Source organism: Rosa rugosa, chromosome 2, assembly GCF_958449725.1.
Source record: "Rosa rugosa chromosome 2, drRosRugo1.1, whole genome shotgun sequence".
Lineage (NCBI taxonomy): Eukaryota > Viridiplantae > Streptophyta > Magnoliopsida > Rosales > Rosaceae > Rosa > Rosa rugosa.
The window spans coordinates 43,697,617-43,723,296 of record NC_084821.1 but is presented as its reverse complement, the minus strand read 5'-3'; the positions used below and the strand labels follow the sequence as shown (position 1 = coordinate 43,723,296).

General features: G+C 39.8%; 2 long non-coding RNA genes across 2 annotated transcripts; both read left to right on the top strand.

Moving 5' to 3' along the window:
- Positions 1-978: 978 nt before the first annotated feature.
- On the top strand, positions 979-3,638 carry LOC133729503 (uncharacterized). The gene is made up of 3 exons (XR_009856393.1): positions 979-1,128; positions 1,802-1,877; positions 3,393-3,638. It is a non-coding gene; the product is annotated as an uncharacterized LOC133729503 (long non-coding RNA).
- Positions 3,639-7,955: 4,317 nt separating this feature from the next.
- On the top strand, positions 7,956-10,616 carry LOC133731224 (uncharacterized). Its single transcript, XR_009856679.1, has 3 exons — positions 7,956-8,105; positions 8,779-8,854; positions 10,371-10,616. It is a non-coding gene; the product is annotated as an uncharacterized LOC133731224 (long non-coding RNA).
- The last annotated feature ends 15,064 nt before the right edge of the window (positions 10,617-25,680 follow it).

Here is a 25,680-nt window from a genome sequence, read left to right as displayed (position 1 = left end):
TGAGGATCTATGAGATGATCCATGTGACGATTTTGTGTATGTGATGTGGAGTGTTGTTGAGCAGTTGTTGTGTGAGTTTACGTTCGTGATGAAAGGATTTAGTGGCCATAGGAATGTATTTTTATACAAAGGGCTGTGGCTTTGTAGATTACTACAGTTTGGGGAAAGATGGAGATTCGATGGTTAGGTTAACCGTAATCGAGAGCAATTAACTTGCGCCTAAATTTCGGGACGAAATTCCTTTAAGGGGGGTAGATTGTAATACCCGGTTGTTTCTTTAATCAAAGCAAACAGTGTGCTTTACTTTCATGATTCGATTACTTTAACTTTAATGATTATGCTGGGTTAATTGTTTGTGTTGATCGACATTGCCGACACTCTCTCTCTCCCTCACTCACACTCTCACTCTCTCTCGTCCGAAAGATACCGAAACAAAGCAAAAATTTCTCCAAGCTCTCTTTTCCTCCACAGGCCATCATTCAACGCCGGACAACCTCCAGTGGCATCATCTCAGCTTTGCGAAGCTACCTGCAGCGGTTTTGGGTCACGGCACAGTCGGAAACGGCGGCGAAGAGACCGGGTACGTCCAGCCCCGATTTCTTTCCAAGTGTGATAACTCGAGCTACAGATCACGAAACCTCCTCAAACTTCGTCCACAGCTTCGGTTCAACCATCTGAAACTCCCAGAAACACCCTTTCACGGCGGCGCTGTCTCTGGAGGCGGTTGGAGTTCAACCCCGACTTGAATCGAAACGGAGCAAGGGATCCAAATATCTCGAGTTACAGGACTTCGTTTTAGGTGTTTCTTGAACCAGTGAGTTCATCTTGTGTTTCTTAACAACTCTTCAGAAGGAATCGAAGCCCGAAATTGAAGTTTTTACGTCGGAATTCAAGCTCGCCGGATTCTGGAAATTTTCCGGCCACCGACGCTTTCGATCAAGATATCTCGAGCTGCAGAGCTTCGTTTTGAGTGATTCTTGAACCAGTGAGTTCGTCTTTAAGTTCTGAACAAGTCTCCTGAAGGAATCGAAGCGAAAGGAGGACATTTTTACGTTGATCGGAGCTTCGCCAGTTTCTGCAAATTCTCGCCGGTTTCTGGAAAAATTCCGGCCACCTCGACTGTTTTAGGTAATTTCAACCACTTCCGGTCATTTTCAGCTTACATGGTAGTTATGAAAGTTGTTAAGCATGATGAGAGGAAGAGGAGCAGCCCGGCCCCGACACCATTGGCGGTGGTCGGCGGCGGCTCTGCCACTAACTCCGGCGGCCCTTTCCGGCCACCTCCGGGGATCAAAAATATGGTTTCTGTACATTTTCAGATTCTATATTTCAATACGATCATTTTGGTATATTACACGTAATTTTTGGATATCGTATGATTAAGTTATGAATTTTTAAGTTTCGATCGATTTCGATCGTTAGATTTGTGATCTGTGAAGTTAGGACCGTCAGATGGACTTGTAGTTTTGATATGATGATCTTATGACTGTCCCAGTGGCTTTGTGTGGTCATGGGCGAAGATCCGACCGTTGGATCTTCGTATAAATGCAAAACAGTGATTAGGGAGGCGATTCGTGAGAATCCGTCCGTCGGATTTTCGTATAAATTTGTGAAGATGTTAGTAAGGACGATTCAGGAAGATCCGACCGTTGGATCTTCGTGATGATTTTTGGGGGGTGATCCTAAAGGCGATCCGTGAGGATCCGACCGTTGGATCATCATTTAATTTCGATCCGACCGTTGGATTGTCGTTTGAGTATGTTTTTGAGCTATTGGCTAAGTTAAGGTCATGTGTGATTAGGTGATTGACGGTCTCCCTTGGGTGAGCGGTTTCGGTGTGTATTGTGTTGAATTGAAGACGCAGCGGGAATATCGAGGTGAGTAAACCTCACGTGGTTCATATTACGAACCGAATAAATTTAATTACTTTATTTTGTCGTAATTGTGTGAAAATATTTATGAAATAAATATTTGTTTTAAATCATATGGGCTTGATCAACTACGGTCCATAGGTAAGTAAAATGTATTTAAACTATAAAAATGAATTTCACGATTTTATTGTGTGGACTATAGTTGGTATTAGTGATTATCCCTGAGCGGATAATTACGTATATATATATTTATGTGGAATATATATATGGATGGTGTGGCATTGTGGTATGTGGATTATTGAATTGAATATTTACATATGTCGGAAACATATATGTATTGGTAGAATTGTAGTGATGCAAACAATATTTGTGAGTGAGTTCATATATTGTTTTTGGGTATGACTTTTCGGGAAACAATATGTCGTGGGAAATGGTATTTCTATTGTTTTGAAAAGTGTTTGAGGATTTGGGGAGTTGCAGGTTGTGATTTCTCCTTTTGGGTTGGGAAACATTTTCAGGTCCGGTATGACCATTTTAAATGTTTTAATCTGACGACCGGTGGTCTGAGGATTTGAGAGTCACAGGTTGTGATTTCTCCGTTTGATTTGTTTTAACATTTTGGGTCCAGTGCGACTCGCTTAAATGTTTTGATCTAAGGGTCAGGTTGGCCTAAAGATCCGGGGTTTGCAGGTTGCATCCTCAGGCAATATATCGTAATTACGCCTTTGGCCAGTTAGTGATTTCGATCAGTTAGAGCTCTAGTCTGTCTGCCAACGTGTCCAGGTTGGACCGGATTTTCATAATGATTTGTTAGGTTAACATTTCCTATGATTTTGTCACGATGTGACTTGTAAGAGTCCTTTTGGTAAAAGGTGTTGAGTTTTGGATGGATTTATTAGTGTGAGTTGATGATGTTTTTAATTAATTTCCTTGTTAATTCTTTTGTTTAAATTTCTATTCTTTTTCTCTTTTCTTCTTTTTCGGTTATATTGTTTATTATCTCTATTTATTTCCTTGATCATTTCTATGGTTCGATTTCCCGTTTATTTCTCGTTTTCATTTTATTGTTTGATTTTAATGTAATCTCCTGAACTAAATTATATGCAGGGATTACTATGACTTCTGATTTTATGCGTGTTGGTTATTTCCTGAATTAATTTTCTATGCATGATTAATGTTCTTATTAGTTTAATTGGGAAGTGCAGTGATGGATGAGACTTGTAGAAAGTTGAGAAATATTATTCCGTATTGTGGGGATAAAGACATCTTGTTAAGAGTAGAGATGAGTGATTCATTTGATTTCTTTGTGTGTGATTTCAAATGATTTGGAGTTAATGATTTTGGTGATCGATTATCGAGATTGTGGTTTTCTTTGTGGATGTTGAAATTGTTGGTTGTTACTTGAGTTAAAAGTACTGTGTTATAATAAATCAACCATTCTTTCTTTTACTCATACTGGCTGTCAAAAGCTTACCGGGTTTTGTGTTGTTGCAATCCCGGTACACTATTCAAACGGTGTAGCGGATAATCCTACAGGACTGGAGAATTCAGGAAGGTGATCGAACCGTGTAGAGTAGCTGCTTTGTAATACTCTGATTTTCAGTTGTGAGGTTTGTTATGCTCATTAGAGCTTTACAATTTACTTTGTACGAGTGAGTTGTAATAATTAACTCGAGGTCTTCGAGTTTTGAATTTGAGCGTGAGTGGCGAGGTTGTTTCTGAGAAAAAAAAATTCAGAACGTTTATTTGTTTAAGTTGTTTAATTCATGTTTCGGATTTGAATTTGTTATTCAAAATTCGGGGCGTGACAGTTTGGTATCAGAGCGTAAGGTGCATATTTGGTGATGTGTCAATACTTTCCGAGTGATGGCCCGTCTGCAGCGGATCCCCATCGTGTGCTCTTCGGTATTGGCTAAGTCATTGGGTATGCGTGAGTGTTGGGAGTTGTTTAGGCCGCTAGGTCGTTTTAGGAACGTGAATACCTTCCCTGTAGTAACAACTTGGTTAATATGGACTTGTATTTGACTTATACTGTGTTTTAAGTGTTATACGTGTATTAGCCAAGCATACTATACTTCTTAGATGATGGATATTCGAAGAGGTAGTACTTAGAACCGTAAAGTTGTCTTGTAGGTTCGTATTAGAATAAGTTCAGTTACCGCGAGTTACAATCTTTGAGGAATGGGAACCTCCGGATTTAACTCTGTTGAGTCAATGAGAATTGTTTTATGGAAGTGCGGTTCTTTTGAATGTTGAAGTGTTTGGTTGAAGGCATGATGTTGACCTATGCAAGTATCGAATGTGGATACGAGTATGAATTGATAGAAATTTTGCCTTCTTAAGTTGGACGTACAAATGTTTTTAGATGGAATGGTTGAGATTTTATAAGATTTGTAAGAGTAACTCTAAAGACGTGGGTTTTTCCTAGCTAACTCAGGATGTGTTTAGCTTTATAAATCCCTAATCCTATCGATGAAATTGTTTGTGTTTGGTTTGACTCAGAGGATACTAGCTAGACCTCGATGCGACTTAATTGATTGTTGGATTCTTTTTGAGTGATTGTTTTTATTGCATCATTATGAAAGATGTGTGCAGTAGAGTTGTTTATGGTTTTGAAAATAGTATTGGGTGACCAAGATTCGATCATTGGTGTTGTTGTTGGTTAAACAAAAAGAAAAGAAAACATGCACACCATCTTATTGATTTAATATTACAAAAAGGAAATTGGAACTACGCTATACTAAGCCTAATCAGTAGCTCCGGATGGGTTGAGGCTGAGCTCAAGAGAAACGTTAGAGCCACTGTTGTAACCGCCTGAGCCACCAGAATAGTAACCAAATGCGCTACCTTCCTCGGAAGTAGTCTTCGGGTTACCAAAGACGTCCTCGCCGTGCACGGGGAACAGAGGAAGAGTTTCAACCTCCTGGTGATCTCCTCCTCGTTGTTGCAGGGATGTTTGTCCTCCTGTTGTGCCAAAAGAGTTGTACTGGTATTAGTGTTGAAGTGTGAGGAAGAATATGAAACAAAATTTAAATCAAGAAATCCTTCATTACCAGTAGAATCGGTGGAACCAAAGTTGAGATTAATGGATCTACCATCATCAGTAGAACTAGTGGACCCAAAATTGATGTCAATGGATCCACCAGCTGGCCCAAAATTGATGTCGATAGATCCACTAGCACCAGTAGAACCAGTGGACCCAAAATTGAGATCAATGGATCCACCAGTACCAGGAGAACTAGTTCCCATGGGCACTTGAGCAGCCTGATTGCACCTCTTCATCTGCTTCTCTCGAGCCCTGACATTCTGGAACCAAAAATAAATGTTCTTGCCCTCAACCTGTCCATACTGTTGCAGCTGGAGACAGATCTCGTGAATATGCTCTGTAGTTGGGGTCTTAACTCCCTTGTCGTAGTAAAGATCCCTGAGGATCCTTATTTGATCTGGAGTAGGAACCCACCTGGCACGGCTTCGCCAGAAATCTGTGTTGGCACTACTCCCGGCTGCTTGGTTGTTTCCTCCATCCTCGATTTGTTGCTGGGTTTGTAGCTCCATCAGTTGCAGAGTTCGTGGTTCCATGGTGATGGGTTGAGGGGATGTGAAGATCGAAGAGTAAAGTTGTCGAGTGTTTGAAGGAGTTGTTGTTAAAGGGATTAAGGATGATGATGGTGGGTTGGAGATCTGAAAGTTCAGAGGAAAGATGGGATTGAATCAACTAGATGGGAGAGAAGATCAGAAGAGAAGGATTGAATCGAAGAAGAAATGTTTTGAGTTTTGAAAGAAGAGGAAAGCTGAAGAGTTGGGAGAGAGGGGCTGGAACTCAGGAGAGATTTTCGTTCCTTTGGAGTGAACAGTTGCGCCCTCAGAATGCACCTATTTATAGAGCGAGGTGAGCAGATCTCCACCGTTGGATGGACGATTCCTGTGATTCATTCTACGCGTTGGATTAAAGTCGCCCTGAAACCCGGAAAAGTTGTTGGCGCGTGGAGAGCGTGTAAGGGGACCGAGGGAATCTCGAGGCGCTGTGGCAGACAGCTTTAGCCGAAAGTGATCTGCTTTCCGTAAATCACGGAAGAGACGTGTCGTGGCACGTGGAGTGTACCGACAGTTTGTTTTTATTCTATCGCTTATGATAGAATAAATAAAAGGAGTTGCATGGATAGTAACGAGAGCAGCTGGTGCTCTAGTGGTTGAAGAGCAAAGCTCTTGTACAAGAGGTCAGAGGTTCGACCCTTGCCTCGTTTATTTTTATTATGTTCGCTTATGACATAATAAGTATAACAATTGTACACATTATATTAAGCACAGCTTGTGCTCCAGTGGTTGGGGACAAAGGTTTCGTGCAGCAGGTTAAGGTTTCGAACCTTGCCTCCCCCGTTATTTTATTTATGTCGCTTATGACATAATAAATATAACACGTGAGCATATATTAATGAAGGCAGCTCTTGCTTCAGTGGTTGGGAGCAAAACCTTCGTGTTCGAGGTCGGGAGTTCGAACCTTACCTCTTACAAATATTTTTGGATCTCGTATATGCTTGATATACGGACATATATACGGTATGTACGGTATACATACATATATATGGTCTGTACGGTATGCATACGTATATATAGTTGTACGATATGCATACGTATATACGGTCTGTACGGTATGCATACATATATACGGTATACCTACGGTATGTACAATTTCATACCGTAGCCGAGCTGGAAGTCGGTGGGCCGATTGGTAGGCCCAAATGTTAAGCCCAATTGTTCGGCCCGAATGGTAGGCCCAAATGTTAAACCCAAATTGGTTCGGGCCGGTTCGAAATGTGAATGGTTCGGTTTCTTCGGCCCAATTGACCAGCCCTAATGCTTAGCCCAAGGATTGAGCAAGCCCAAGTCATCGTCACTGGGTGACATATTTTATTGGCGTACTTTTGGGGATGATTTGTTTTGAGTGATGCATCTCTATTGTTGTGAAGAATGGTGCATGCTTGAGTTTTACTATAGAGATTTACCGTGATGCTAATTGAGTAGCGAAACACTTTGTGGGAGTGTTTACTGTGCTTGTATGCCAGTACAGAGTGATGATCTAAGTGAAGATCTATGTGATGATCTATGTGAGGATCTATGAGATGATCCATGTGACGATTTTGTGTATGTGATGTGGAGTGTTGTTGAGCAGTTGTTGTGTGAGTTTACGTTCGTGATGAAAGGATTTAGTGGCCATAGGAATGTATTTTTATACAAAGGGCTGTGGCTTTGTAGATTACTACAGTTTGGGGAAAGATGGAGATTCGATGGTTAGGTTAACCGTAATCGAGAGCAATTAACTTGCGCCTAAATTTCGGGACGAAATTCCTTTAAGGGGGGTAGATTGTAATACCCGGTTGTTTCTTTAATCAAAGCAAACAGTGTGCTTTACTTTCATGATTCGATTACTTTAACTTTAATGATTATGCTGGGTTAATTGTTTGTGTTGATCGACATTGCCGACACTCTCTCTCTCCCTCACTCACACTCTCACTCTCTCTCGTCCGAAAGATACCGAAACAAAGCAAAAATTTCTCCAAGCTCTCTTTTCCTCCACAGGCCATCATTCAACGCCGGACAACCTCCAGTGGCATCATCTCAGCTTTGCGAAGCTACCTGCAGCGGTTTTGGGTCACGGCACAGTCGGAAACGGCGGCGAAGAGACCGGGTACGTCCAGCCCCGATTTCTTTCCAAGTGTGATAACTCGAGCTACAGATCACGAAACCTCCTCAAACTTCGTCCACAGCTTCGGTTCAACCATCTGAAACTCCCAGAAACACCCTTTCACGGCGGCGCTGTCTCTGGAGGCGGTTGGAGTTCAACCCCGACTTGAATCGAAACGGAGCAAGGGATCCAAATATCTCGAGTTACAGGACTTCGTTTTAGGTGTTTCTTGAACCAGTGAGTTCATCTTGTGTTTCTTAACAACTCTTCAGAAGGAATCGAAGCCCGAAATTGAAGTTTTTACGTCGGAATTCAAGCTCGCCGGATTCTGGAAATTTTCCGGCCACCGACGCTTTCGATCAAGATATCTCGAGCTGCAGAGCTTCGTTTTGAGTGATTCTTGAACCAGTGAGTTCGTCTTTAAGTTCTGAACAAGTCTCCTGAAGGAATCGAAGCGAAAGGAGGACATTTTTACGTTGATCGGAGCTTCGCCAGTTTCTGCAAATTCTCGCCGGTTTCTGGAAAAATTCCGGCCACCTCGACTGTTTTAGGTACTTTCAACCACTTCCGGTCATTTTCAGCTTACATGGTAGTTATGAAAGTTGTTAAGCATGATGAGAGGAAGAGGAGCAGCCCGGCCCCGACACCATTGGCGGTGGTCGGCGGCGGCTCTGCCACTAACTCCGGCGGCCCTTTCCGGCCACCTCCGGGGATCAAAAATATGGTTTCTGTACATTTTCAGATTCTATATTTCAATACGATCATTTTGGTATATTACACGTAATTTTTGGATATCGTATGATTAAGTTATGAATTTTTAAGTTTCGATCGATTTCGATCGTTAGATTTGTGATCTGTGAAGTTAGGACCGTCAGATGGACTTGTAGTTTTGATATGATGATCTTATGACTGTCCCAGTGGCTTTGTGTGGTCATGGGCGAAGATCCGACCGTTGGATCTTCGTATAAATGCAAAACAGTGATTAGGGAGGCGATTCGTGAGAATCCGTCCGTCGGATTTTCGTATAAATTTGTGAAGATGTTAGTAAGGACGATTCAGGAAGATCCGACCGTTGGATCTTCGTGATGATTTTTGGGGGGTGATCCTAAAGGCGATCCGTGAGGATCCGACCATTGGATCATCATTTAATTTCGATCCGACCGTTGGATTGTCGTTTGAGTATGTTTTTGAGCTATTGGCTAAGTTAAGGTCATGTGTGATTAGGTGATTGACGGTCTCCCTTGGGTGAGCGGTTTCGGTGTGTATTGTGTTGAATTGAAGACGCAGCGGGAATATCGAGGTGAGTAAACCTCACGTGGTTCATATTACGAACCGAATAAATTTAATTACTTTATTTTGTCGTAATTGTGTGAAAATATTTATGAAATAAATATTTGTTTTAAATCATATGGGCTTGATCAACTACGGTCCATAGGTAAGTAAAATGTATTTAAACTATAAAAATGAATTTCACGATTTTATTGTGTGGACTATAGTTGGTATTAGTGATTATCCCTGAGCGGATAATTACGTATATATATATTTATGTGGAATATATATATGGATGGTGTGGCATTGTGGTATGTGGATTATTGAATTGAATATTTACATATGTCGGAAACATATATGTATTGGTAGAATTGTAGTGATGCAAACAATATTTGTGAGTGAGTTCATATATTGTTTTTGGGTATGACTTTTCGGGAAACAATATGTCGTGGGAAATGGTATTTCTATTGTTTTGAAAAGTGTTTGAGGATTTGGGGAGTTGCAGGTTGTGATTTCTCCTTTTGGGTTGGGAAACATTTTCAGGTCCGGTATGACCATTTTAAATGTTTTAATCTGACGACCGGTGGTCTGAGGATTTGAGAGTCACAGGTTGTGATTTCTCCGTTTGATTTGTTTTAACATTTTGGGTCCAGTGCGACTCGCTTAAATGTTTTGATCTAAGGGTCAGGTTGGCCTAAAGATCCGGGGTTTGCAGGTTGCATCCTCAGGCAATATATCGTAATTACGCCTTTGGCCCGGTTAGTGATTTCGATCAGTTAGAGCTCTAGTCTGTCTGCCAACGTGTCCAGGTTGGACCGGATTTTCATAATGATTTGTTAGGTTAACATTTCCTATGATTTTGTCACGATGTGACTTGTAAGAGTCCTTTTGGTAAAAGGTGTTGAGTTTTGGATGGATTTATTAGTGTGAGTTGATGATGTTTTTAATTAATTTCCTTGTTAATTCTTTTGTTTAAATTTCTATTCTTTTTCTCTTTTCTTCTTTTTCGGTTATATTGTTTATTATCTCTATTTATTTCCTTGATCATTTCTATGGTTCGATTTCCCGTTTATTTCTCGTTTTCATTTTATTGTTTGATTTTAATGTAATCTCCTGAACTAAATTATATGCAGGGATTACTATGACTTCTGATTTTATGCGTGTTGGTTATTTCCTGAATTAATTTTCTATGCATGATTAATGTTCTTATTAGTTTAATTGGGAAGTGCAGTGATGGATGAGACTTGTAGAAAGTTGAGAAATATTATTCCGTATTGTGGGGATAAAGACATCTTGTTAAGAGTAGAGATGAGTGATTCATTTGATTTCTTTGTGTGTGATTTCAAATGATTTGGAGTTAATGATTTTGGTGATCGATTATCGAGATTGTGGTTTTCTTTGTGGATGTTGAAATTGTTGGTTGTTACTTGAGTTAAAAGTACTGTGTTATAATAAATCAACCATTCTTTCTTTTACTCATACTGGCTGTCAAAAGCTTACCGGGTTTTGTGTTGTTGCAATCCCGGTACACTATTCAAACGGTGTAGCGGATAATCCTACAGGACTGGAGAATTCAGGAAGGTGATCGAACCGTGTAGAGTAGCTGCTTTGTAATACTCTGATTTTCAGTTGTGAGGTTTGTTATGCTCATTAGAGCTTTACAATTTACTTTGTACGAGTGAGTTGTAATAATTAACTCGAGGTCTTCGAGTTTTGAATTTGAGCGTGAGTGGCGAGGTTGTTTCTGAGAAAAAAAAATTCAGAACGTTTATTTGTTTAAGTTGTTTAATTCATGTTTCGGATTTGAATTTGTTATTCAAAATTCGGGGCGTGACAATAACCATTGCTCTAACCGCACGATCACCGTCCTGGTTCTCCTGTCCTGTAGGATTACCCGCTACACAATTTGAATAGTGTACCGGGAGTTGCAACAACACAAAACCCGGTAAGCTTTTTACAGCCAGTATGAGTAAACAAGAAAGAACTGTTGATTTATTAAATTACAATTCAAGTAAAATTCAACAGTATTACGTCTGCAAAGAGACATCAACCCACTCATGGAAAACCACAAGGAATACATTTTCACAATCCTCAAATCACAATACACCACACTGGTCCTGTAAACACCCAACCCACATAACACCACTCTGGTCCATCCCAATAACACGTTAGAGCTCTAACCACATCGCTACCAGTCACCTTGGCCTAGGTGCAAGTAATGCGACATACTTCGGTTAATAATAAACCGTCGCGCTTTGGACATCCCCGTCCTCAGCACCATATACTTCGGTTAATAATAAACCGTCGCGCTTTGGACATCCCCGTCCTCAGCACACAACTTCGGTTAATAATAAACCGTCGCACCTTGGACATCCCCGTCCTCAGCACACAAACACTCCGGTTATCCTTAACCGTCGAACTTCAGACACCTCATCCTCAGAACCCTACATTCTCTAACTCTATACATCCTCCAATGTAAATCATGAATATTAACAAGAACTCATCAATCATGTTCATCACATATAATTATGGTAAGTCACATGTCAATTCATAATAATTTAATCATCCCAATTCCACACTCTTCAATGTCACACCATTCACATATAATCACGTAAGTATATATATACGTAATTATCCGCTCAGGGATAATCACTAATACCAACTATAGTTCACATGCAATAAAACCGAGAAATTCATTTGTATAGTAAAAATCATTTTACTTACCCATGGACCGTAGTTGATCAAGTCCATATGATTTTAAAACAAATATTTATTCCATAAATATTTTCACGCAATTACGACAAAATAAGGTAATTAAATTTATTCGGTTCGTAATATGAACCACGTGAGGTTTACTCACCTCTAAATTCCCGCTGCGTCTTCTTAACAGCTCAAAAACAACGATCCGAAATCGTTCACCAATCAATCCATCAACCACCTAGTCAAACACGATCTTAACTTAGAAATCATTCATAGACCACACATATACAGAAATCCAACGGTCGGATTCTAATTTAATGATGATCCAACGGTCAGATCAAATTTATATGATGATCCAACGGTCGGATCCTCACGGATCGCCCTTAGGATCATCCTCCAAAATTATCACGAAGATCCAACGGTCAGATCTTCCTGAATCGCCCTTACTAACATCTCCACAAAATTATATGAAAATCCGACGGTCGGATTCTCACGAATCGCCTTCCGAATCACTATTTCTCAAATATACGAATATCCAACGGTCGGATCTTCGCCCATGACCTCACAAAGTCACCGGGACAGTCATACGATCAACATATTAAAATTTGAAGTAAAACCGATGGTCTGATCTTCGTAGATCGTAAACCGAAGATAAAACGTAAAAACCGTAAATAGTAACGTAAAAACGTAAATCCACTATTTACCAACTTTTTCTAACATAACTTTGTAATATATCAAAACGCTCGTATGGATGCATAGATCATCGCCCAGATAATATAAACTCAAAATATGGTCCGACGCACCGCCACATGCGGAGGACAGACGGCGGTCAACGCGGCGGTCAACGCGGCGGTCAACGCCGGCTAACCACTTCAGATGCTAAAGTTGTCAACTACAAACTTCTTCAAAATACAGAATTGAACCACTTTAATACCTGACTTTTTCTGAGACAAGGTCTATATCGTCCTAGATCAAGCGTTGAAGTTGGATTAATCTCGGTCGCACGATCAGATCCTAGATTGAATCAGAGGCGTCCAAAAAGTCAAACCTTGATCTAGCGGTCTACACTCAAAATCGTGATGAAAGACTTACATAGGGATGATCAGGGGGAGGAGGAGATCACGAAACTGGGGACGATCGGCCCATGCAACGCCGGAAAAGTGGTTTTCCGGCCGGGTCAGAATCATGCGTCTGGGTGGCTTCGATCCATCTTTTGGAGCAGCGGCGGAGCAAGGCGAGGCTGGGGAGCTGCTCAGCGTGCGGCGGCGACCTCGAAAAGCTCCGGGTCCGAGGCTGGAGGAAGTCGGAGGGCCGTCGTTTGGCCGGGTCGGGTCGGTCGGGACCCGAGGGTTCTGAAGAGAGACAGAGAGAAAACGCGGGGACTGTTCCGCAAATTCAACATGTTTTCGTCCTTAATGAAAAAGTCAACATTTTTTTTTATATTTATAGAAAATTCCCAATTTTCAAATATTCATAACTTATTCATACGAACTCCGAATATTGCGTTCCACATATGCACGAGATCGTATCGACAAGCTCTACAACTTCCATGAAGGAAGTTTTCCCAAATTTTGAACGTATAAAAAGACAACTTTCGCGAGCCCCTAAATAACGTTCGTTTTCGAAATAAAATCGTTCGAACTAATTCCACAACTTTTCCAAGCTTCGTACTCGCTCCTATTATCGTGAAATCATTTCTAAAAATCCACGGAATTTAATTTGGATTTTTCGGGGTATTACATTTGTGGAGTTGTCAAGAATGAAAGATCAAAGAGGTATGATTGGCCTCCACCTCCAAGCTACAAGCTCGCTTCTTCAATTGCTAGATGTTTTGGAAATGATAGTGATGCTAGCACAATTGTTGTGGGTGGTAAGAAGACATCCTTTGAGCCACCTTGAGGAAGAAGAGTGAAGAAGACCGGCTTGGGGTCTTTAAAAACAAGCGCTTCTAGGGAGGCAACCCTAGGTGTTTTTGAAATTTACTTATTCATTTTGCATCAATAAGGCTATGTAGTCATTTTTTTGGGAGGAAGGGAGGTGACCGGAGTTGGAAATGTGAAGGAGAATTAATTTTGGTAGTGAGCAGTTTCTGTCCAGAATATTTGGTTGATTTTGGGTGCCTATAGCCTCCATTATACAAACTATTTTGAGCTTAAATTCTCTGGAGCTATTCTTCTATATGTCTACTATCTAGTGCCAAAATTTCAGCCTTGTTGAGTTACTGGAACTCAAGTTACTTAATGGTCAATGCAAGGAGGTCAGAACAGAGACAGCTACTGTAGAGTGACTTTGGGAAGCTAGACCTTCTACATCCCAAGAAATTTGGAGCTAAAATTTTTCAGAGATGTGTCTTCACATGTCCTCTGTATACAGGAGAAACATTTTTTGATCTAAACCTTCCTAACTTCAGATTTAATGTTCCAAGTGACAGAGGTCAGAAACAGGGCACAGCAGAAACTGCAGAACAGATCAGTGAGTTTCGAGGCCACCAATTTTTGACTCAGAATTGATTTTTCAGTGAAATTTTACCATCAGGTAGTCTTATGAGTCTAGTTTCATATCCAATTGGTCTCACTCTCTTTGCACCTCTGGAGCCCGACTTATTGAAGTTTTGGTGACTGAGGGTCAGCAGAAGTCTTCATGATAGATTGGCAACTCTGACCAAGTTTTGGTTTTCATCTCAGTTGGAGATAGGTGGCTTACTTTATATGGATAGAAATCTCTCTGAGTCTACTTTCCATTCCAAGTGGTCTCGATTCTTTGTCTCTTTCTGAGTATGAGATATGGGCATGTGAAGACTGAAAGGTCATTGCTGGAAGTTTTCTGCACTCACTTGTTTTGTTCACTCGGGTTGGTTGGACTTCTTGCACTTCAATTCTTCAATGGAGGTTAATGTATGGGCAGTTTTGGGGTGTGTTGGAGGTGGTCAAGCCTATGATTTTAATGGAGGATCTTTATCCTTATTCTTTGATGGGCTATTTGTGACGCATTGCTCTTTGGACATTATATCTTTCTCGATGAAGTTGATCTTTACATGCGCACCTAGAGCAATTATGGAGCATACGTATAGGAAGTCAAGGCCTTGTGCCTTGAGGTTGGTGTCTCATATTAGTATTCTCCAAGGGTCGTGAGCAATGGAGGGTTGACAAAGGGGGTTTTCCGTAACTTTTCTCCGCATTTAGTTTTTTTATTTTCATAGTTAAATTTTTGTGCTTTCGCCCGGACTTCACTCTCATGCCTAACTCCGACACGGATTTAGCCTTCGAGCTCACTTTACAACATTGAGGACAATGTTGGTTTTAAGTGTGGGGGTGAGGGCTCGGGTGCCCTATTTTCGTCACTAAAAAAAAAATTAATTAGATTAGCTTTATGTAATTATATTTTAGTGGTTAATGTCTTTTCCAACCCTAATGACGAGCCATGGACTTAGCTTGTTATGATTGTGGATAGATTAAGCATGATCTAGGACTTTGAATTTGTTTTGTGATTAAGTGTATATGTGATCTATGCTTGATTATATGTGTGCACATAGCCTATGTTAGGTTCGTTCATCATAGTCAGAGAAGCATATAGATTATTTGATTAACTTGCATGCCTTATTTGTGAGCTTTTGAGTCTAATATCTATAGTATATGCATTGTTCATTCACTTATTCTTTCATGTGTGTACAATTTCATGACATTGCGTATCTAGAACTTGCTTGAGACCTCTCGAGGCTACTTTTAGCTTGCGATGGGATAGAAAGGATTGAGGCAGTTTAGGTTAATAACACCATGACCAAAAAAGCATGTGCCCAAAGATATTTACCACTAGATTGCCACTTTGAGCCTATGTATATATTAAGCCTTTTTGTTCATTACCACCACAAATCCCTACCAAGCCTAAACACTTTTATCCTACCCTTCCATGGTAGTTAGTGAAGCGATTCGAGAGAATGACTTTATGTTTGAGTGCTTCAAAAGAAAGATAAGTCAAAAGTGTGAGGTTACAAAAAAAAAATAATAAGTGTGGGAGTGAGTGATTTGTATAGAAAAGAAAGTTCTCAAAAAAAAAAAAAAAAAAAAAAAAAAAGAAGAAGTTCAAAAGAAAAATAGAAAAAGTGAGAGAAAGAAAAAGGTGATAGAAAAAAAAAAGTGTTGAAAAAAATAAAATAAAATAAAACTAGCTAGTATTATTTTTGTGGGTTGTACATTGGGTTTTAGAGCGAGTGAGTTAGCATTCGAAAGCAAAATTCAGATATCTCTACAAGAGAGAGTTGCTTCACCGATTTCTATGGACTTTGTATTTCCTTATCCTTCATTTCTATTAGCCACTTGCCCTTAGCCCCATTACAACTAAATAAAAGACCTCTTGATCTTGAATGTTGTGGGCTACCTAGCGGAGATGAGATCGAAGAGCAAGCATATGGCGACGCGTACTGTGAAATTGCTTTTGAGTGAAACACATATAGCCTCTAAACACTTGAGCGATAATATTTAGTGAACCTACGTGAGTTTAGCATGTTATGTTGGGTCTTCTATATGTCTATTTGATTATGGTAGATTGATTTGACACGTGGTCAACACATGCATATACTTGAGCATTTCTCACATGTGCATCTTAATTGCCTTACAAATTCAAAAATCTTATGTTGTACTCATATCTACTTCATGGTCATGTACATAATTAGTTCTCCGAGGGTTATGGTTGGAAAGGCAAATACTACACTATCTTTATGTTTTTGAGTTATTAGATTTTCGGATTATATTTCATTTAGTTTGCTTGAGGACAAGCAAAGTTCAAGTTTGGGGGTGTGATTACACGCATTTTTATGCATGTAATTGTATCCAAAACACTAGAAATAAGCTAATACTTGAGCCAATTATAATGTAGTTAATCCAATTTTATTTGTTGTGTAGAAAATAAGCGGAATTGCGGAAATCGAGAGAAAATGGTGGAAAATTGAGCAAAATGGGAGCGGAATATAATTGTCTCCGATAGTATTTGTGGAAATGCATTGAGAAGAGAGAAGGGAGAAGAAGAAAAGAAAGGAAAAAGAAATTGAGAAGGAAGAAGAAGAAAAGAGAGGAAAAGGAAAAAGAAAAAAAAAGGTATAATGCCTCATGCTGACGTCATCAGCACAGATTTTTTCTTTCCTACACACACGTGCTGCATAATCATAATTGATTATTGATTATCCTATCTTCTTTGCTTCTTTCTTTCGACCACACACAAAAAGCAAGGCCCCTCTCTCTCTCTCTCTTCATATATAGCACGACCCCATTTCCAATCAGAGACATTCTTCTTCTTCCCCTTCTGCCGCACACACCACCAGACCCATCTCATCCTTCTTCTCTCTTCCTCTCGGCAACACACCCAAAACCACCCATCCACACCATTTCTTCTCCTCACCAAGAACCTCTTCACCAAGATTCATTTTTCTCCTCACCAAGAACCTCCTCATCAAGATCCACCATCACCTCACCAAGATCCATTTTCCTCCTCACCAAAATTTCATCAAATCCTCATCAATTTCTCGAAGGGATTTCAAGGAGCTTCAAGGGATCTCATCTACATCAAGACTTGAGATTGGATATAGTGGGAAGCCATAAATCAAGGCTTGTCATAATTGCTCTATAGCAATTTGTGACTTGTTCTTGTTACTTTCCACTCCTCTTCACCTTTACCTCTTTAATTGATGAATATTGTTGTTGATTTGTGGATGGGTTGTGAGTAGTCTATTTAGGAAGCTAGGGTTTGAGCACTAGCATGGATTTAATGTAATAAATATGTTTTGATTTAATGGTTTTTAATTTCGTGTTTGGCATATGTTCTATTCTATATTATTTGGCTTAGATGCATGCTTAGGAGCTTGATTAACTCTTGAATGTGTAGATGAGCATGTCTAGAACAAATTAGGGGACCTAATCACTTCTCTAATTTATGGCTAGGACACTTGTTTAGAACATGGTTAGTTACAATACCAATTTCGATTGCCGTATTGGCTAGCTTGGGAACCTTGATTCTAGGACTCTTTGCCTTTTGGTGCAACTAGAGGCCCTAACAAGGCTCTAGATTGTCCCAATTGAGTTTCTACGACCTTTGATCTGGAGTAGGAATACGCTTTAAGGAATCTAATGACCCATGAGCCTTGAAAAGTCTTGGGTACGGTTCTTGATGCTATTATGAATTGAAAGATCATTGTCAGAGCATATTTGTGTATTAAATTTGGCTAGGAGGATACCCTAGTGACCTAATTTCCATTTATTGATTAGTTTCTATTATCTTTATCTTTAGTCGCAATTTTAATTTTCAATTGTCAATTTTATTTTTCGCAATCAAAATCAAATTTCACAAACCACTTTCATTGTCCATACCATTTGGTTGTGAGCAGAGCATTTATTTGTGGTTCTCTTGACCCATTGTAGGCTTGGTTGTTCTGAGCCGGGCATGTAAATAGCTTGATGCTATTTTTCTAGATTTTGTTAATTGTTAGTGACTTAGTAATCGGCATAACCAAGGATTTGAGTTAGCTTTTCAATCCCCGTAGTACGATAATTTTGGGTCCAAATATTTCTCACTTCCTTGATGACCGTGCCCTTATTGCGCGTAAGTTGCATTCAAGCACACAAATCAGTTGGTTAGGGTCATGGCGTTTGACATATGCTTGTATCTAAAGGTGGTACATGTATTTGACCAGTATTTGTTGTGCTTTTCCTGAGTTGGATCAGCAGATGTTTTGGGATAGGAAGGTACTTATCGGTTATTAGTTTCTTGGTGATAGGGCTGTGATATAGTCGAGCTTTCATTCTGCACATCAGTTTTGTGTTCGGAATGGCTTCGGTGTATTTAGCTAGAGGTTTGGGTGTGGTCTGACTTCTTGGTGTGGTATTGAGATTGATTGTGTGGTGATGGGTTTTTGCATGATGTCTATAGTTAGACTTGTGCGTGTAGCTACCTTTTGTGGAGTGATGCATCTCTATTGTTGTACAATGGTGGTTTTCTATAATTTAGATTTGTGTTGTGGAATGCCTTGTAGTGATGGTGTGTAGTGATGTAACATGCATAATTTTTGCTATGGAGATGCATTGTAATGTTGTTTGCGTAGTGAAATGATTTTGTGGCAGTGCCTTTTGTAGCAGCTTTTGTAGCAGTGATTGTGTGGCAGCCTTTGTGGCAGTGCTTTTGTTGCAGCTTTTATGACAGTACTTGTAGTGATTGTGTGGCTGTACTGGGTGGTGGTCTGTGTGACAATGATTATGTGTATTATGTTGTGTGTTGATTTATGTGTGAGTATGGTAATTATTGTGGTAGTAGAGGATCTATATATACCACTTTGATTGTGATTACAATGACAGATGATAATTCGTGTGCGGGTTAGGCGGGGTCAGACCTTAGCTTGATTTTGTGTCCTAAGATGAGTAGACACTCATCGAGTTGTGATTTTGTGAAACAAATTCCTTGTGATTTGGAATGATTTCACTGTGGAAAATTTATGTGTTGATTGAGTGATTGAAATGATGTTGTTGTTTTCAATTCTTGTAATGCTGGGGTTGTATGATTGGCGAAGTGATGCAGATACTGTTGTGAGGACAGGATTCTGGACTGTTGTTTTGTCAGTGTGATGTGTTGCAATATCAGAGTTTTGATTCATGAAATGATTGATTTACCATCAAGTGGGGTGGTAGATGTCTTAGTGTGGTGATACTAGGTATTGTACCAATATCAGTGTGTTTGATCGTGGTACAGTTGGAAGGGATGTTGATGCGACCATTGTTGGTGTCGGCTTGTATTCCAGACGGGATTACAGAGCTACTTGGATCGAGGGAAAGCGACTTGCTCAATACCTTGTGGAGGCTTAACGACGAGTGCATTACTTGCAGGAGGGCGTGGACTAGATTTGAGAACGAGTTAGCGTTACCTGATTATTGGGTAGTGTGCTTAAATTTCGGGACGAAACTTCTTTAAGGAGGGTAGAATGTAAGACCTCAGAAATTTGTTATTAATTCCTAAATGTTTCCTGGGATTAATAAAGTGTTCGTTTGTACGAGTTCGTGGTTCAAGGGTGGAGCGGAAGTGTTTCGGACGAATTTTTATTCGGAAAGTATGACTTTAGTGGGGGGCGCAAGGGTTGACTTTTTATACGTTGGATTTCTTCGAAAACTTCCTTCATGAAAGTTGTAGAGCGCGTCGATACGAGTTCGTGGACATGTGGATCGCGAGAATCGGAGTTCGTATGTGAAAGTTATGTGCGTTTGAAAATTTGGGAAATTTCTATAAATAGGAGAAAAATCCGGATTATTTCATAAATTCCACATTTTTCCCTTTTTATATTTTCCTCCCCCATTCTCTCCGTTCTCTCTCTTCAGAACCCTCGGGTCCCGAGCGACCCGACCCGACAAATCCTCTCTCCTCCGGCATCCTCCGGCCACGACCCGGCCCTAGCCGTGCTCGTCGCTCCACGCCCAGCCGCCCCCTACCGTCGCTTTGTCGAGCCGCTTCCCCCAGGCCTGGATCGAAGCGACCCAAGTGGAGTAACCGACCCGATCGGATCTCGTCGTGCCGGCGTTGCACTGGTTGATCCTCTCAGTTCTGGGTTGTCCTCCTCCTCCTGATCATCCTAATATCCTCCTTGTACCACGATTTTGAGTGTAGAGTGGTAGATCAAGGTTTGAAGATTTCGACAGCTCTGGTTGAATCTAGAAACGTGATCAGACGACCGAGATTGATCCAACTTCCAGATTTGATCTAGGACGATCTAGACCTCTTCTCGCTTAGCTCAAGGTATGAAAGTTGCTCATCTCTCCAATGTGAACATGTTTGTAGTTGGTGACTTTTCCATTGGAGGTGGTTGACTGATAGGAGCATAATTATGCGATAATAATGTTGTTAATTCCCATATTTACTTTGTTAGTTTATCTTATTTTCTGGTTAATTTAGTTGTTTTTATGTTTATTAGGTTTTCCGAAGTAAGGAAAGAAATAAGAGCAAAAGGAAGGAGATATGTGCAATTGATGGAGAATTGTGGACTCTTGATGAATCAAGGAAGTTTAAGGCAATATGAAGGAAAATATATTCAGCAATTAATTCTCTTGGTTGCTCCTATTGGATAGAAGGATGTCAATGAATCCTAAATCAATCAGAACATAACTGAGGGGATTACCGTTGAAGCCAAGGAGGGAGAGTCCCAAAAGGAAAGAAGGAAAGAGTTACAAACTGAATAAAAATCTCTCCTTGGACGAAAAAAGAACCAGATCATCTCACATACGAAGAAGCATAGACGCACCAGAGCTCAAGAAGAAGCAAGACTGCAAAACCACACCAGAAACGATCGATCGTTGGAATTCCCGAGATCGATCGCTGATCCGTATTTTCCAATTTTCTGATTTTTGTTGTCTTCTTCCTCCATGAACTCCTTTGTGTTTTTGATTTCCATTATGTGTAACTAAATTTCCAGTAGTTAGGGGGCAGTTGAAGCCCCTAGACATGATCCACAACATGCTTTGACATTCAATTTGTTTTCCAATTAATAAAGTTGAGGTTTTGTTTACCGATTTCTCATTGATGAATTCTATGTTTGTATGCTTTGGAGGCCTACTTAGTATGCATGCTAGGGTTCTAATACTTTGATTGTTTGATGCCTGGATCAATAGTTGGATTCCTCAAATTATCTAGAGAAGTAATTGGTAGTTTTCACTAGCAAGTAAACAAAATCCTAGGTTTAGCAAGGCTCTAAGTTATTTGCGATGCCTAGTGATTGCTCAAACTCTTTTCAAACTTAATGATCTCTGCATGTTTAATCTAATAAACGTACCTTTAGGTTGCATTGCTTGGGAATAGTCTAGGTGTAGAGCACTTCCTGCCTAGCGTACAAAGTAAGAAAGGGTAATAGGTTGTGTTCAAGCGTACCGAGCCAATCTGAGCATCTTCAACTAAGTTAATTGGTAGTAAATTGGACAAAGTGTGTTGTGTGTGATTGTTGGGGGTGGATACTTCCTTCCTAGCTAGTTTCATTATCTTGATATCAACCAATCTCAAATCTGTCTCAGTTTCGTTTCTCCTTCTGTCCTCTGTTTTCACGTATTTTACTTTCATAGTAAACGAAATCCAAAAATTCCCAAATTTTTTGTGCTGGACGCTTTGTGTGTCTAGTACGTCTCTGTAAATTTTCGTATTTTTCTGGGTTGTTTTGGTTAGATTCTTAGTTTGTTTTTCGACTGCTGTTCAGTAGGAACTGCAGTCACGTTTTGTGACTTTTGTTGAAGCTTTTAGTTTAACTTAATCCTCTGCGGGAGACCCTTATTTCCCTATATTACAATCGACATATTTACAGGAGAATAAGGAAAATCAATAGCTTTTAATTTAGCTATCATTGACCCGGCGTTGACCACCGGCTGACCCGCTGCTTGTGGTGGCGCGTGGCGGCGCGTCCGGTCTTCTTTTTGTGTTCTGTTTTCAATTTATTCATCTGCGCATCGATACGGTCGTTTTGATATATTATAAGGTTATTTTGGAAAAAGTTTATACATGCTAGATTTATGGTTTTACGCGTTATCTTCGGTTTGCGATCCGTGAGGATCCGACCGTCAGATTTACTTCAAATTGTGATATGTTGATCGTAGAAGTGTTCCGAAGACGTTGGATGGTCTCGGATGAGGATCCGACTGTTGGATCGTCGTATAATTGTGTTTCGTGAATTGTGTGCTTTGTGTTGTATTGAGTGTGACCTTGACGTGATTAGGTGATTGACGGAATTGTGTGAGCGGAGTATGGATGATTTTGTGCTTGTCTTGGTTTGTGTGAAGACGCAGCAGGATTTGGAGGTGAGTAAATCTCACGGTGTTTCGGTCGATAAATTAGTTATGTTTAATTTAGTAGATTTAATTGTTAGCATGCAAAATCATATTTATCAAAATAAATTATTTGTTTTAAAATATATGAACTTGATCGACAACGGTTCATGGGTAAGTTAAAACATGGTTTTGATATAAAATGATTCTCAAGTAGTTAATTTGTAAAACTATAGTTGGTATTAGTGGTCATTCCTGCGTGAATGACTACGTATATATATATATATATATATATATATATATATATATATATATATATATATATATATATTTTTTTTTTACGTGGAATATATATATATTGATTGGCGTGTTATTGAGTGATGAGATGATTGGAATGGATTGATTATTATTCAAGCTTTTATTTGCGCACGTAAGATGTTGAATAATGAATTGTTGAACATGTGGTGAGAAAGTTATCCTGTATGTTGCGAATTTTGGATTTAGGGTCGATGTAGTGACCGGTATGAGTGTATCGGATGCTCTAACCCTAGGCGGTTGACGGGCTACGATTGAGACGAGTGTATCGGATGCCATAACCCTAGGCGGGTGACGGGCTACTATTGAGGTGAGTGTATCGGATGCCATAACCCTAGGCGGTGATGGGCTATGATTGAGGTAACGATGTCGAGTTTTGAAACGAGATATTTTGTGAGATGGTGTCCATATTAATCTAAAATGATAATGTCCATATTAATCTTACACATATTTCTAATCAATGTCCTCAACGACTAGCTGAAAAACGTTCTGTAAATTTCATAAAAGAAGAGGATGAAGAAGATGAGTTAGATGAAGAAGAAGTAGAAAGGGAGGAAGAAGAGAGAGATGAATATTCTGGTGATGATGAAGTCTACAACTGAGTTACTCAACGAGTCCTCTGCTCACCAAAACAGGAAACTCAAAGACACCGTATCTTTCAAAGAACATGTACCATCAAAGAAAAGTCGATGTTATTGATAATAGACAGTGGAAGTTGTGAGAATTTCATCTCTAAGAAAGTCATGGATCACTTTAATCTTCCTACTACAAAACACAATGCTCCATATGCAATTGGGTGGATCAAGAAAGGCCCGGCAGTTCGCATCACCGAAACCTGCAAGGTACCAATTTCAATTGGAAATTCTATCACGAGGAAGTAGAATGTGACATGGTAGACATGGATGCAAGCCACATACTTCCAGGCAGACTGTGGCAACATGATGTCCAACAACATTCATCACGGAAGGGACAACACAATTTCGTTCAGTTGGCACAAGCACCATATTACTTTAAAGCCCAAGACCATGCCAACAATTTTGGTATTACCAAGAAAAAGGAGCCTAACTTTCTAGTCATTACCAAACTTGGTAGACAAATTGATGAAATTGTGAAGGATGCAGACTCTATTTATCCTTTGGTAGTCAAAGAATTAATGGTCACAGAGGAAAAGAAAGAAGACAAGAAAATTTCAAAGGATATCCAACAACTACTGGAAGGACTTTGAAGAATTAGTGGCGGATGATCTCCCAAATGAATTACCTCCCATGCAAGATATCCAACATGTCACGCTCCGATTTTTAACACAATTAAAAATCAATATATAATCTCATAATTATACATGCGTGATGGTTCAGCCATCAATACAAAATATCTAGAAAACTTTTTCCTTTTTAAAACCAAGTACATACTGATGCCCTGAACCCACTATGTCAATACAGACTCGCTCTGCAGAGTCAAATATTACACAAATTTACGAATTAAATTGCCACAATAAAATAATAAGTAAATGCTCCTCAGAGCTTATTACAAGTGGAAGCCTTAATAACGTAAAGTCACAAAATTTGCTTCCTACCGTAAAGCTGCTAGCACGCTACCTCAGCTTCAACCACGATTACCCCTGACCTGCAGGATTAACCCCTACACCATCGAATAGCGCACCGGATTGCCACATAACAAACTCGTAATTAGCTTATGAAAGCTCGTATGAGTAACTCAAAACAAAACACCACACAACTGCACAGAAATGAGAAAAACCTTTCAACTCGAGAAAAAGGAACACATATCACGCTTCCCAACACAATATTCTTTTCCCAAAAGAAACAACACAGGTCACCCCGTGACTAAATCATATAATTGAAACTTTGACAATTAAATATGCATTTCCCCAAAGAACACAACAAAAGTCACCCCGTGACAAAATCATATTAATTGAAACTCTGACAATTAAATATGCATTTCCCAAAAGAACACAACAAAAGTCACCCCGTGACAAAATCATATTATTAAAACTCTGACAATTAAAATATGATACACAAGTCCACCCTAGACATTTAAAAGAAAGAATCCTGAAACTCCCTTTTAAACACGTACTCATGAGCATCAAGTAGCTCCCCGCTACTCCCCATGATGTACAATGGCAACAGACTAGAGCTCTAACTGATCGTATCCACTTATCCGACCAAAGGCGTGAAGTCCCGATATATATGCCTGAGGTCACTCCCAGCAACCCGAATCCTCATACCTCCCCGGTCGTCAGATCAAAACATTTAAAAGCGGTCACTCAGGACCAAATAAATATTACTCAACTCTCAAAAGGAGATGTCACCCTGTGACCTCCGATCATCAGACCTCCCCGGTCTCCAGATCAAAACATTAAGCAAGTCATTCTGGACCCAAAATGTTAAACCAAATCAAAAGGAGATGTCACCCCGTGAACTCCGAATCATCTGACCTCCCCGGTCGTTAGATTCAAAACATTCAAATCACATTAAAGCAACTCACACCAAATTTTAACACTTTTCAAACAATAGAAATTCCCAATTCCTAAAACAATGTTTCCCGAAAAGTAAAGCCTCAAAACAATGGAATGAAACCCATCAATCCCTATTGCTTAAATCACCCATCAACCTATAAGAATATATATATTTCATGTATATATATATATATATATATATATATATATATATATATATATATATATATATATATATACGTGGTCAATCACTCAGGAATGCCACTAATACCAACTATAGTTTGCAGTTAACTAAATAACTCTCAAAACAATAAAGGTAACTCCGTTCGTAAATGAACATTGTGAGATTACTCACCTCGATCTGAATCCCGCTGTATCTTCTATATAGAACAGAGTAGCATAACTACAAAATATCTGTGCAAAAATACTTCGTCAAGTACCTAATCACATACAGTCTCCACTTAGTACACAAATCGCAAGCGATTTAAGTCCGAAACCCCTATTTTGAACTAAAATCCCCAAAAGTGACCCCAACCGAGGCGAAACCACATCTTAGACCACCCCAAGTCTCCGGAATACTTCTACGATCGATATGTCAAA